We start from the raw sequence: 13,010 nt of genomic DNA, 5'->3' as shown, positions 1-13,010 counted from the left end.
CCAGGGAAGCCTGTTATGGCAGTTTTTTTAAAAAAATTGTCTGGACATTCATATATCTCTGTTTCTTTAGGGTTAGTTTCAGGATGTTTAATTTGTTCTTTCGATTGGACAATGTTTCCCTGTTTCTTTGTATACCTTGTTATGTCCCGTTAGGACTTTGGCGTTTGAAAAATCAGCCACCTCTCCCAGTCTTTGTGATCTGGTTTTGTACACGGAAGACTTTCCTCAATCACCCAGGTAGAGATTCAGGAGACCTTCTAAAACTTTTAGGGATACATTTTCTCTGGGCTTGTGTGTTGAAATTTGACGGGTTTTACTCACAAGCACCACCTGGTGTCAATATATGGTACTGCAACCTCTTTGGTAGTATACTAAGCCACTGTGCTGGAGCGACATCTAGCGTCTGTTTGTGGTACTGCACGTTGATCCCTTGTTCTCAGAGTCTCCCAACCTGGTACCCTTTTCTTGTCAGAGCTTAGATTCAGGCAAGATAAAAACCTGTCTCTTGGTAGCCCCCTCAAAAGTCAGAACATTGGATATGTTCTACTCTTCTCTTTCTCTCCCCAGGGATATGTAGGGTTTGGGAGTTTTCTCCGAATAATGCCTACTGTGCTGGGAGGAGGGGCTCTAGTGAGTGTGAGCCATGAATTTCTCTACCAGTCTTTGATGCAGTTGGCTTCATGCTTGCCGAGCTGCAGGAACCTTCTGATTTCTTCATTTCTTACAAAGGCAATTGGTCTGTGTATTGTTGTCAAGTTGGTGTTTCTGTGGAGGAAGCAGGTTCTGGGGCTTTCTATTCTGACATCTTGCTGATGACATTCCCCATGATTCTAGTATTTCTCTTTTTTAAATAGCTTTATTGGATTATAATTTACATACCATAGAATTTACCCATATAAAGTGTACAACTCAATGGTTTTTAATATACTCATAGATATGTACAGTCACCATCACTATCAATTTCAGAACATTTTCATCACCTCAAAAAGAAACCCGATACAATTTAGCTAGTACTGCCCCCCCTTACTGCCATCTTTCCAATCCCTAAGTAAACACCAATCTACTTGGTCTTAACAGCTTTCCTTATTCTGGACATTTCATATGAATAGACTCATATAATATGTGGTTTTTTAAGACTTGCTTGTTTCACTTACCATAATGTTTTCAAGCTTCATCCATGTTGTATCAGAACATCATAACTTTTTATGGCTGAATAATAATATTCCAGTGTGTGGTTATACTACATACACAAAAAGATGAAATCTACATACAAATATTTCTCATTTAATTAAAGTATTCAAGAAAATAACAAATTGAACCCAGGAATATATAAAAATAATTATATACCAGGAGCAGTTTCTTCCAACTATGTAAGGTTTATTCAGTATTTGAATATCAATGTAATCCATTATATTAACAGGCTAAAGAAAACAACTCACATATCAATTCATGCTGAAAAAGCACTTAAGATAATTCAACACCCATATGCAAATTTCAATAAAGCCATTTTTTTCAAGTCTTAGTAAACTAAGAATAGAAGGTGACTATTATTTTGTTAAGGATTTTCCCGTCTATATTCATAAGGAATGCTTTTCTCTAGTTTTATTTTTTGTGTGTGATGTGCTTGGAAACGTTTGGCATCAAGTTAATACTGGTACCATAAAATAAAGTTGGAACTGCTCCCTCCTATTTTTTGAAGAATTTACATAGAATTGATATTAATTCTTCTTTAAATGACTGGTAGAATTCACCAGTTAAGTGATGTGATCCTGGGCTTCTCATTATGGGGATAAATTTTAGTGAGATATAATTCACATACCATAAAATCCAACCTTATAAAGCGTACAACTGTGAATTAGTATGTTTACAGAGTTGTGCAACCATCACAATTAATTTTAGAACATATTCATCTCCCTTAAAAGAAAGTCCATGCCAATTGGTATTCTCCAGCCCACCCCATCCCCTCATACCTATGCAATCAATATTCTACTTTGTAGCTCTATGTTTTTGCCAATTATGGACATTTCATATAAATGGAATCATAAAATATTTGGTCCTTTGTGACTGGCTTCTTTCACATAGCATAATGTTGTTAAGGTTCATCCATGTTGTGTCGTGCTGATATACTTCACTGCTTTTAACATTTGAATAATATTCCATTATATGGATGTCATATTTTGCTTATATATTCATCAGTTGATGGACATTAGTTTGTTACCACTTTTGGGCTACTATCAGTAATGCTGCTACGAACATTCATGTACAGGTTTTTGTGTGAACACGTTTTCAATTCTCTTGGGTATATACCTAAAAGTGGAATTCCTCTATGTTAACTCTATGCTTAACCTTCTGAGGTTTTGTTTTATACAGAGGCTACACCATTTTCCATCCCTACCAGCAATGCATGAGGATTCTAATTTCTTCATATCCTCATTAACATTTCTCACTGTCTTATTTATTATAGCCATACTGATGTGTGTGAAGTGGAACCTCACTGTTGTTTGGATTTGTATTTCTCTAATGACTGAGGATGTTGAGCAATTTTCAAGTGCTTATTGGCCATTTATCTACCTTCTTTGGAGAAATGTCTACTCAAATCCGTTGTCCATTTTTAAGTTGGCTCATATGTCTTTTTACTTTAAGTTGTAAGAACTCTTACACTCATGTAAGAGTTCATATATTCTGGATAATAGACTCATCAAATATATGACACAAATATTTTCTCCCTTTTGTGAATTTATTTTTCACTTTATTGATAGTGTCATTTGAAGCAACTTTTATTTGGGCCTCTCACTGTTGTGGCCTCTCCCGTTGCGGAGCACAGGCTCCGGACGCGCAGGCTCAGCAGCCATGGCTCACGGGCCCAGCCGCTCCGCGGCATGTATGATCTTCCCGGACCGGGGCACGAACCCGTGTCCCCTGCATCAGCAGGCGGATTCTCAACCACTGCGCCACCAGAGAAGCCCTGAAGCAACTTTTAAAAATTTTTGATGAAGTATACTTTATCTCTATTTCCTTTTGTTGCTTTTATTTTTTAAAATGGCCTAATCTGAGTACAGGAAGATGTACACCTATGCTTTCTTGTCATAATTTTATAGTTCTAGCTCTTACATATAGGTCTCTGATACACTTTGAGTTAATTTTTACATATGGTATGAGACAGGGGTCCAGTTGTTCCAGCAAGATTTGTTGACAAAACTGTTTTTTTCCATTGAATTGTCTTAGTACATTTATTGAAAGTCAAATGACCATAGGTGTACTGTTTTATTTCTGGACTCTCAATTTTATTTCATTAATCTATATACCTATCTTCATGCCAGTATCACACTGCTCTAATTACTGTAGCTTTGTAGTAAGTCATGAAATAGGGAAATGTGAGTCCTTCAACTTTGTTGCTCTTTTCCAAGATTCTTTTGGCTATTCTGGGTCCCTTGAATTTTCATATGAATTTTAAGTTTAGATTATTAATGCTGGAGGAAATAAAAGCAGCTGGAATTTGGATTGGGATTGAATTGGATTTGTAGATTATTCTGGAAAGTATTATCATGTTAACAATATTAAGCCCTCTAATCCATAAACATGGAATGTCTTTCCATTTATTTAATTTCATTCAATGATATTTTCCAATTTTCAGTATACAAGACATGCATTTCTTTGGTTAAATTTATTGCTAAGTATTTTATTCTTTTTGATGTTATTCTAAGTAAAGTTATTATTTTTGGATTGTTAATTTCTAGCATATAGAAATATAACTGATTTTTTACATTGATGTTTCCTGAAATGTTTCTGAATTCATTTATTAGTACTAATTGTGTGTAGGGTGTATATAAGAGATACAATATATACATATTTTTACTTCTTTCCATCCAATCTGGACATTTTTATTTCTGTTTGTTTCAGCTTTAATGAGGTATAATTCACAAATAAAAATTATATATATATTTAAGGCATACAATTTGATGTATATATATATATATACACACACACACACATTGTGAAATTATCACCACAGTCAAGCTAATTAACATATCCATCATCTAATATAATTACTTTTTTATGTGTGTGGTGAGGACACCTCTTAGCAAATTTCAAGTTTACAATACAGTATTGCTAACTATAGTCTTCATGCCATGCACTAGTTCTCTAAGACTTATTTATCTTGCATAACTGAAACTTTGTACCCTTTTCCCATCTCCCTATTTCCCCCTTACCCTAGCCCCTGGTAACCACCAGACTATTCTCTGCTTCTATGACTTTGACTATTTTAGATTCCATATTGCATTAGACAGGGTTCTTCAGAGAAACAGAATCAATAACATGGATATAGACATAGATATAAAGAAGTGGAGACTTATAGGAATTGGCCAACGTGATTAAGGAGGCCAAGAAATCCCAAGATCTGCCACTGCAAGCTGGAGAACCAGGAAAGGTCATGGTGTAATTCAGTCTGAGTCCAAAGGCCTGACATTTGGGGGACTGATGGTGTAAGTTCCAGTCTGAGTCTATAAAGGCCCAAGAACTAGGAATGCCTGTGTACAAGGGTAGGAGAAGATGGATGTCCAAGGTCAAGTAAAGAGAGTAAATTTGCCCTTCTCCTGCCTGGTTGTTCTATTCAGGCTCTCAATGGATTGGATGATGTCCACCCACATTAGTGAGGGTGATCCTCTTTACTCAATCTACCAATTCAAATGTGAATCTCTTCTGGGAACACCCTGTTAAAAAAGAAACAATAGGCCTCAAATGGAGTCACTTATGCTAAGCCCCACATCAGCAAACCAAGACTTAATACCTAATCTAATTGCAATTTCAGCCTCTCCCAAGAATGTGACCTGTAACAAGTCAATCTGGAATTACCTGGTCAGCACTAGTGAGGTAATCCACTCAATAGGCCATTTTTGTCCCCCACAGGAAGGTGATTTTGCCTGAGACAGTCCACTCTTGGCTAGAAACTTCCTTTTCCTGTCCCCTTCTGTCTATAAAAGTCTTCCATTTTGTGCAGCTCCTCAGAGCTCCTTTCTGTTTGCTAGATGAGATGCTGCTTGATTCATGAATCTTTGAAAAAGTACAATTAGATCTTCAGATTTACTCAGTTGAATTTTATTTTTTAACAACCCTCACAGACATACCCAGAAATAATGTTTTATCAGCTTTCTGGACAGCCCTTAGCCCAATCATGCTGACACATAAAATTAACCATCATAACTCCACCCCTTGTCAGCTTGGTACCCATACATATCTCCTTAAACCATACTGGATCTCCAAATAAAGACAATAACAAGGTCATAGTTCCAACTGACATGATACAGCTATCATACAAACAACTGAAAATGCACTAATCTGTTCCCCAGAAGAGGAGGAAGGGTACTTGAGTGATGCTTACTCTTCTCCTTATATCCTATAACTTAAATACTATGATGTAAAATTAGCAATACTCAATTACTGATGTAAAGTCAATACAGCTTTTCTTATATGATAAGAGAATAAGAAAGGAAATAAAACAAAGATATTTGCTTAGTTTATGTATATATATACACACAAGCATATGTATAACAAAATAAGGAGGAAATACTGATGACAATTATAGTCCTCATTTCTGTAACTGGTGGTGTGGTTGTAGCTGGTATTTATAATTACAATTCTTCTGCTACACATCCTGTATTCCCTTTGCCTTCAGCAAGCACCTCAGCTGGTCATTGTTCTTTAGCTGGCAGAGTAACCCTAACTTTCATTCCTGAAGGGTCTGGCCCATTAGTAGTCTTGCTTGGATTGGTTTGTTGTAGTTTTCCATTGACTTTGACCACAAGGCATGGTAATACTAAGAGATGCCCTAAGGCATCTCCTGTATTCCAGACACACTCTTCCTCACTTCCACCATGTAGTAGTAGTCCAATTTCTCCTTGATAGTCAGGATCGATCACCCCAGATAACACCATAACTCATTTTTTTGCCTGTTGATTCAGAGGCATGAAGAGCCCAAAGAGGCAGGGTGGCAGTCTTAACTTCCAGTTCAATGGAATCATTGTTATGTCTCCTGATAGAAGCTTTCCTCCTTCTGACACTAAGACCTCTAGGCCAGCAGAAAATAAAGCCACGAAAACAGGAAGCTAGTGGGTCACTACGGATAATAGTGACTGGTGCACTTTCATTTCCACCTGCTTGATTCCTGGACCTGTAAATCCTGGCTACTCGAGAAACAGCACCATATAGTGGATACTAATTAAGTGCATATACAGCTTTCTGGAGAAACTTGCCCCAGCCCTGCAAGGTACTGCCACCTAGCTGGTGCTGTAACTAAATCTTCAAAAGGTCATACCACTGTTCTATTAAGCAAGCTGCTTTAGGATGGTGGAGACATGGTAAGACAAGTGAATTCCATGACCTTGTGCCCACTGTCACACTTCTTTTATTGTAAAGGATTGTTCTTGATCAGAAGCAATGCTCTGTGAAATATCATGACGGGGGATAAGACATTCTATTAAGTCCACAGATGGTAGTTTTGGAAAAAGCATTACATGAAGGGAAGGAAAATCTATATCCAGAGTAAGTGTCTATTCCAATAAGGACAAACACTGCCCCTTCCATGATGGGAGAAGTCCAATGCAATCAACCTGCCACCAGCTAGCTAGCTGATCATGCTAGGGAATGGTGCCGTATCAGGGGCTCAGTGTTGGTTTCCACTGCTGGCAGATTGGGCACTCAGCAGTGGCTGTAGCCAGATCATACTTGGTGAATGGAAGTCCATGTTGCTGAGCCCAGGTAAAACCACCATCCCTGCCACCATGGCCACTTTGTTCATGAACCCATTGGGCAATGACAGGGGTGGCTAGCAAAAGAGGCTGAATGGTACTGACAGAATGGGTCATCCTATCTACTTGATTATTAAAATCTTCCTCTTCTGAGGTCACCTTTTGGTGAGCATTCACATGGGACACAAATATTTTCATGTCTTTTTCCCATTAAGAGAAGTCTATCTACATACCTCTTCCCTAAATTTCTTTGTCACCAATTTTTAAATCATGTTCCTTCCAAGTCCCAGACCATCTATCCAAACCATTGGCCACAGCCCATGAATTGGTATATAATCACACATCTGGTCATTTTTCCTTCTAAGCAAAGTGAACAACCAGGTGCACTGCCTGAAGTTCTGCCCACCAAGAGGACCCCCCTTCACCACTGTCCCTCAGGGATGTCCCAGAGATGCACTGTAATGCGGCAGCTGTCCACTTCCAGATGGTGCCTGCATATCTTGTAAAACCATCTGTAAACCAGGCCCAAGTCTTTTCTTTCTCTGTCAACTGATTGTAGGAACTCCCAATGAGGCCACAATACAGGCTGGGAAAGAGAAGGCAGTGTAGCAGGAGTGGGGACCATAGGCATTTGGGGCCACTTCTTCAGGTAATTTACCTGTGCCTTTAGGGCCTACCCAGTCCTGATCATATATAAACTACTTTCATTTGATGATGGAGTGTTGCTGTGCATGCCTAACTTTATGGCTTGGTGGATCAGATAACACCCAGTTCATGAGGGGCAGCTCAGGTTTGATGGTAACTTTGTTGCCCATGGTCAAGTGTTTATTCTCCAAGGCCCAGTTGGAAGCCAAGAGCTGATTCGCAAAAGGAGAGTAGTTATCTACAGATGAGGGCAGGGCGTTGCTCCAAAATCCTAAGGGTCTATGCTGTAATTCATCTCACAGGGGCTTGCCAAAGGCTCCAAACACTAACTCGATCTGACACTGCCACTTCAAGCACCACTGGATCTGCTAGATCATGTAGCCCAAGTGGCATAACAGCTTGCACAAAAGCCCAAACCTGTTTTAGAGCCTTCTCTTGTTCTGGATATCACTCAAAACTATCAACTTTTCAGGTCACTCAGTAAATGGGCTAGGATAACACACCCAAATGAAGAATATGTTGCCACCAAATCCAAAGAGACCAGTTAAGCATTGTGCTACTTTCTTGGTTGTAGGAGGGGCCAAATACAACAACCTATCCTTCACCTTAGAAGAAATGTCTTGACATGCCCCATACCACTGGATCCCTAGAAATTTCACTGAGGTAGAAGGCCTCTGAATTGTAGTTGGGTTTATTTCCCACCCTGTGACATGCAACTGTTTCACCAATAAGTCTAGATTAGTTGCTACTTCTCACTCACTAGGTCCAATCAGAATAATGTCATCAATGTAATGGATCATTGTGATACCTCGTCAAAGGGAAAGGCAATCAAGATTTCTGTGAACTAAATTAAGACACAGAACTGGAGAGTTGATATACTTCCAACGTAGGACAGTGAAGGTATACTGCTGGTCTTTCCAGCTGAAAGCAAATTGCTTCTGGTGGGCCTTATGGACAGGTATGGAGAAAAAGAACATTTGCCAGATCAACAGCTGCATGCCAGGTACCAGATGATGTGTTAATTTGCTCAAGCAATGAAACCACATTTGGTACAGCACCTGCAATTGGAATTACTACCTGGTTAAGCTTGTGATAATCCACTGTCATTCTCCAAGATCCATCTGTCTTCTACATTGATCAAATAGAGTTGAAGGGGGATGTGGTGGAAATCACCACCCCTGCATCTTCCAAGTCCTTGATGGTAGCACTAATCTCTGCAATCCCTCCAGGAAAGTGGTATTATTTTTTATTATTACTTTTGTAGGTAGAGGAAATTCCAATGGCTTCCATTTGGCCTTTCCCACCATAACAGCCCACACTCAACAGATCAGGGAACCAATGTGGGGATTCTTCCAGCTGCTATATATATCTATTCCAATTATGCATGCTGGAATGAAAGAAATAACCACAGGATGGATTTGGGGAGCTACTACACTCACTGTGAGGTACACCTGAGCTAAAACTCCATTGATTACCTGACCTTAATAAGCCCCTACTCTGACTGGAGGGCCACAGTGGTGCTTCAGGTCTCCTAGAATCAGTGCTAGTTCAGATCCAGTGGCCAGTAGTCCCTGAAAGGTCTGATTATTTCCTTTTTCTCAATGTACAGTTACTCTGGTAAAAGGCTGCAGGTCCCTTTGGGAGAAATTAACAGTATAAATTTCACTCGTGTACTGGGATCCTTCTTCAAGGGGACCCAACCCCCCCTTCATTCAAGGGGTTCTAAGTCTACAAACTGTCTTAAGTCTTGGAATTGATCAAAGGGCTGTGACTCTCTGTTTTTATGATTTGAGTTAGATTTTTGTTCACTTGATCTAGAACTTTTCTGCTTATACAGATCAAGTGAAAATCTAGTAAGCTTCCTATTTATTTCACTTTTTAGAACACTATAATTAACTAGCCATCACCGTAAGTCTGCATGAATCAGACTATTCTGACTGCTGCTTTGTCTCTGCTGTCCATTATGGTAACCACACCCACCTTCCCTTTGGTGATTGAATGCTGCCACTTGGCCCCTGCCACGCCAGGATCAAATTACTCCTACTGCATTTAGGTTTTTCCATTGAGTGACTGCAGTTCCCACGGTAATGTCTCACTTACAGAGATGAACAATCATGGAGATCTTCAAGGATGCTAGGACTCCACTCACCAAATTATTTCTCAAGGTATTGGTGAAAGGTATGCCTTCTAGACCAGCGGTCCCCAACCTTTTTGGCACCAGGGACCAGTTTTGTGGAAGACAATTTTTCCACGGATGGGGTTGGGGAGGGATGGTTCAGGCGGTTATGTGAGTGATGGAGAGCCACAGATGAAGCTCTGCTTGCCCGCCTGCCACTCACCTCCTGCTGTGTGGCCTGGTTCCTAATGGGCTGCAGACAGATACTGGTCCAAGGCCTGGGGGTTGCGGACCCCTGTTCTAGACACTCCCAGTGTGGATGAGTAGGTCTTAAATGACAAATCCACTCTAACATTCCAATCTTTCTAAATCTCTGAACCCCTTCCTCTACATTAAACCAAAGGAGGTCAGGCATTTCCAATTCACATACTGAGAGAAATTTTTTGTCCATGTTTCAGTCAGATAACCAACCAATTAGAGGCCTTTCTAACTTCCTCAGCTACATTAAATACAGAATCTCTGCTTAGTGAGCTGTTAGAGGAGGTAATTGAGAGGATGTGAGCACTGGCTGACCCATGACCTGGCCCAGGAAATCAGAGGCTCCTTACCCCACTCTGCTGACCTCAGGATGTACGTTCTGTTCATGTGTTGCTGAGACTATCTGGACTGTGTATGTGACTGACCCCCATTAAGGCAGGTTGATGTGGAGAACTACTCATCTTGCGACCATCCAAGACAAGCCTCATATATAGGTTCCTTTGTTTATTAAAACCATAATCTACCAATCTGCAGTGCTCTGCCTCTTTCTTTGGTCTCTCCTTGCCCACTGTTAAATGGGGGCTAGTTTTGAATATCACCCAGGGAACTCCAAAGAATTGCAAACCAACAGTTGGCAAGCCAGCCAGAAGACGGAAGAAATGCGTCTTGGGAAAGAGGCATCCATAGGGGAAATCCTCAGTTGGCCATTGACCTCTTTGTGGGCAGGGGTGGTACACAGTTAGATGTCTGTGGACTGCTGCATGACTACAGGGACATCCCCAAAACACTGGCTGGTTTAATGTGTTTGTTTGAGGAACCACACACAGTGCACTGCAGCAAAGAAGGGAAACAAATGGCTGCAACAGTGGGTTGGTTGGTCTCTACTGTTGGCACTTCATCTGGCCACTGATGCCCAACTAGGAGCTGAAGCTCAAGTTAGACAGCTGGAAGAAGAGCTGAGGGTAGAGAAGGATGTGTGATTGTTCACTGCTCTGCTAGCTTTGGGGCAGAGCAGGATAATAAGTTGAAGACAATAGCATGCCCGTTTTGAAAAGCTAGGAGGGCACAAGCTGCTGCAGATTAGGGTGTGAGTCAAAGCCTGAGACACTAAGATGTGGAATCCCTGGGAAAGTGAGGAGAACAAAGGGGAGAATGTTGTGGTTATTGACAATTAAACAGACGTAGCGCCATACACCATCTGACCCCTAATACAAATGAAAAATTTAAATAGTAATTATCCAGATTTCTGATAATAGAGAAATATACCCCAAAACTCCTAAGAGAAAAACTTGCATTCTTTCTCTGCCCATTGAAGTTGTAAGTCTTATAATGTCTTTTAAATGTAAATAACCCAGGAGCTAACTAAAACACTGCCCAGGATTGCTCAAGACTGGAAGGGGGAAAAAGGCGGCAGAAGAGGCTTTTTAAAACACATACTGCTATAGAAGCTCCGCTGCCCAAAATCAGTCCACAGCCTCTATATGATTATTGGTCAAGGGCAAATACAAATCTTAAAAGTCTTCTCCAGAAATATTAGTAAAAAGTTTTATCCATTTGAGTGGCTAAACTTGTTATGTCTGCCAGTCACATTTGGATTCAACTAATATTTATAAACTAGTGAGTTTTGAATTGCTGTACCTGATTCATGGCTAAAATTTTGAAATGAAAGCTATATGGTCTCTGTATCTGTCTGTATGCTTTTGTATGTCTATTTTTACCTGTTATATATATTTCTACACCCGAATGGTATTGTCAAAATTAATTTATAAAAGAGCTCTATTTAATTGGTAAAGAAAGAAAACTTTAATATCAATTATTGTATTTAGGTAAAACTAAAATTTAATTTTCTTTCATCTTTGAGAAGAACAAAGTTTCCTTGAACTACTGGGTTGTTCTTGATAAGATTATGAAAAGTTTTCTTTACCTTTTAAGTAATCTACCTAGAAAACAAAGATTCTGTGTTTTATCAAAATAATTTTCTGTGCTTCATGTTGTCTTTATCAGTTCTTTCATTACTTAAGAAAACTGAGTCTTCTCTGTTAAAAGAACTAAGATTTTTTATGACTATGTAACTTTCTGATTTTGCCTTCAAAGTCCTTAATTGCCACTTTGGCTAAATAGATAACTAAATATTATTTCACAGTGACCTATAATCCTATTTAAGCAAGTCTTTTAAAACCTTTTTTGATAAACTTCCCCAAAATCAAATTCTAAATGAAGTCTTTCTGACTTCAAACTAACTTTAGAATTTTCCAGAGGGTCCCTGGAACATCTGAAAGATTTGTCCTCTCTCCTGATAAAAGAGAGATATTAGGGACTTCCCTGGTGGTGCAGTGGTTAAGAATCTGCAGGCCAATGCAGGGGACAAGGGTTCAATCCCTGGTCCGGGAAGATCCCACATGCTGCAGAGCAACTAAGTCCGTGCACCACAACTACTGAGCCTGCGCTCTAGAGCCCATGAACCACAACTACTGAGCCCACGTGCCACAACTACTGAAGCCCACATACCTAGAGCCTGTGTTCTGCAACAAGAGAAGCCACCGCAATGAGAAGCCTGTGCACTGCAACAAAGAGCAGCCCCTGATCGCCGCAACTAGAGGAAGCCCGCGTGCAGCAACAAAGACCCAATGCAGCCAAAAATAAAAAGAGAGAGAGAGAGAGAGATTAAGCTAATTAGACTTATTTGATGTGTTAAATTTGATATGTTAAATTACTCTACTGACCACAGTAGAGACCAGCCCACTGCAGAAGCCATTTGTTTTCTTTGTTTGCCACAGTGCACTATGTGTAGTTTCCAAACAAGCGTGTCAAACCAGCCAACATTTTCAGGAGGTCCCTGTACTCAAGCAGTGATCCACAAGCATCTAACATATGGTCCACCCCTGGCCACACAGAAGTCTTGACCAACTCAAGATACCTCTTTTCCCCCACAGATGCCTCTTTACCAAGACCCATTTCTCAGGTCTACTAGCCGGCTCACCAACTGTTGGTTCAAAAACTGGTGCCCATAAACAGAGGGTAAGGAGACACTGAAGAAAGAGATAGAGCACTCCAAATTGGTAGGTAGCAGTTCTAATAAGCAACGAAACTTATATACAAGGCTTGTCTTGGGCAGCTGCAAAATGAGTAAATCTCTGCACCAGTCCACCAGAATCTTAAAAGTTTATATAGAGGCATTAACTAGGTTCAGTCACATACACAGTCCAGATGGCCTCAACAATATTTCTCTTTCAAGTCTGCATCCT

The 13,010-nt window shown here is 40.0% G+C and overlaps 1 protein-coding gene and 1 pseudogene across 5 annotated transcripts in view; both read right to left on the bottom strand.

Moving 5' to 3' along the window:
* Positions 1–13,010, bottom strand: part of SYTL4 (synaptotagmin like 4) — a 169,523-nt gene that overhangs the window by 116,732 nt on the left and 39,781 nt on the right. The gene's annotated exons all lie outside the window — the stretch shown is intronic.
* Positions 5,579–9,158, bottom strand: LOC136793432 (uncharacterized; annotated as a pseudogene).

This window comes from Kogia breviceps, chromosome X (assembly GCF_026419965.1).
Source record: "Kogia breviceps isolate mKogBre1 chromosome X, mKogBre1 haplotype 1, whole genome shotgun sequence".
Lineage (NCBI taxonomy): Eukaryota > Metazoa > Chordata > Mammalia > Artiodactyla > Physeteridae > Kogia > Kogia breviceps.
The sequence above is the reverse complement of the archived record's forward strand: the minus strand, read 5'-3'. Positions and strand labels throughout refer to the sequence as shown.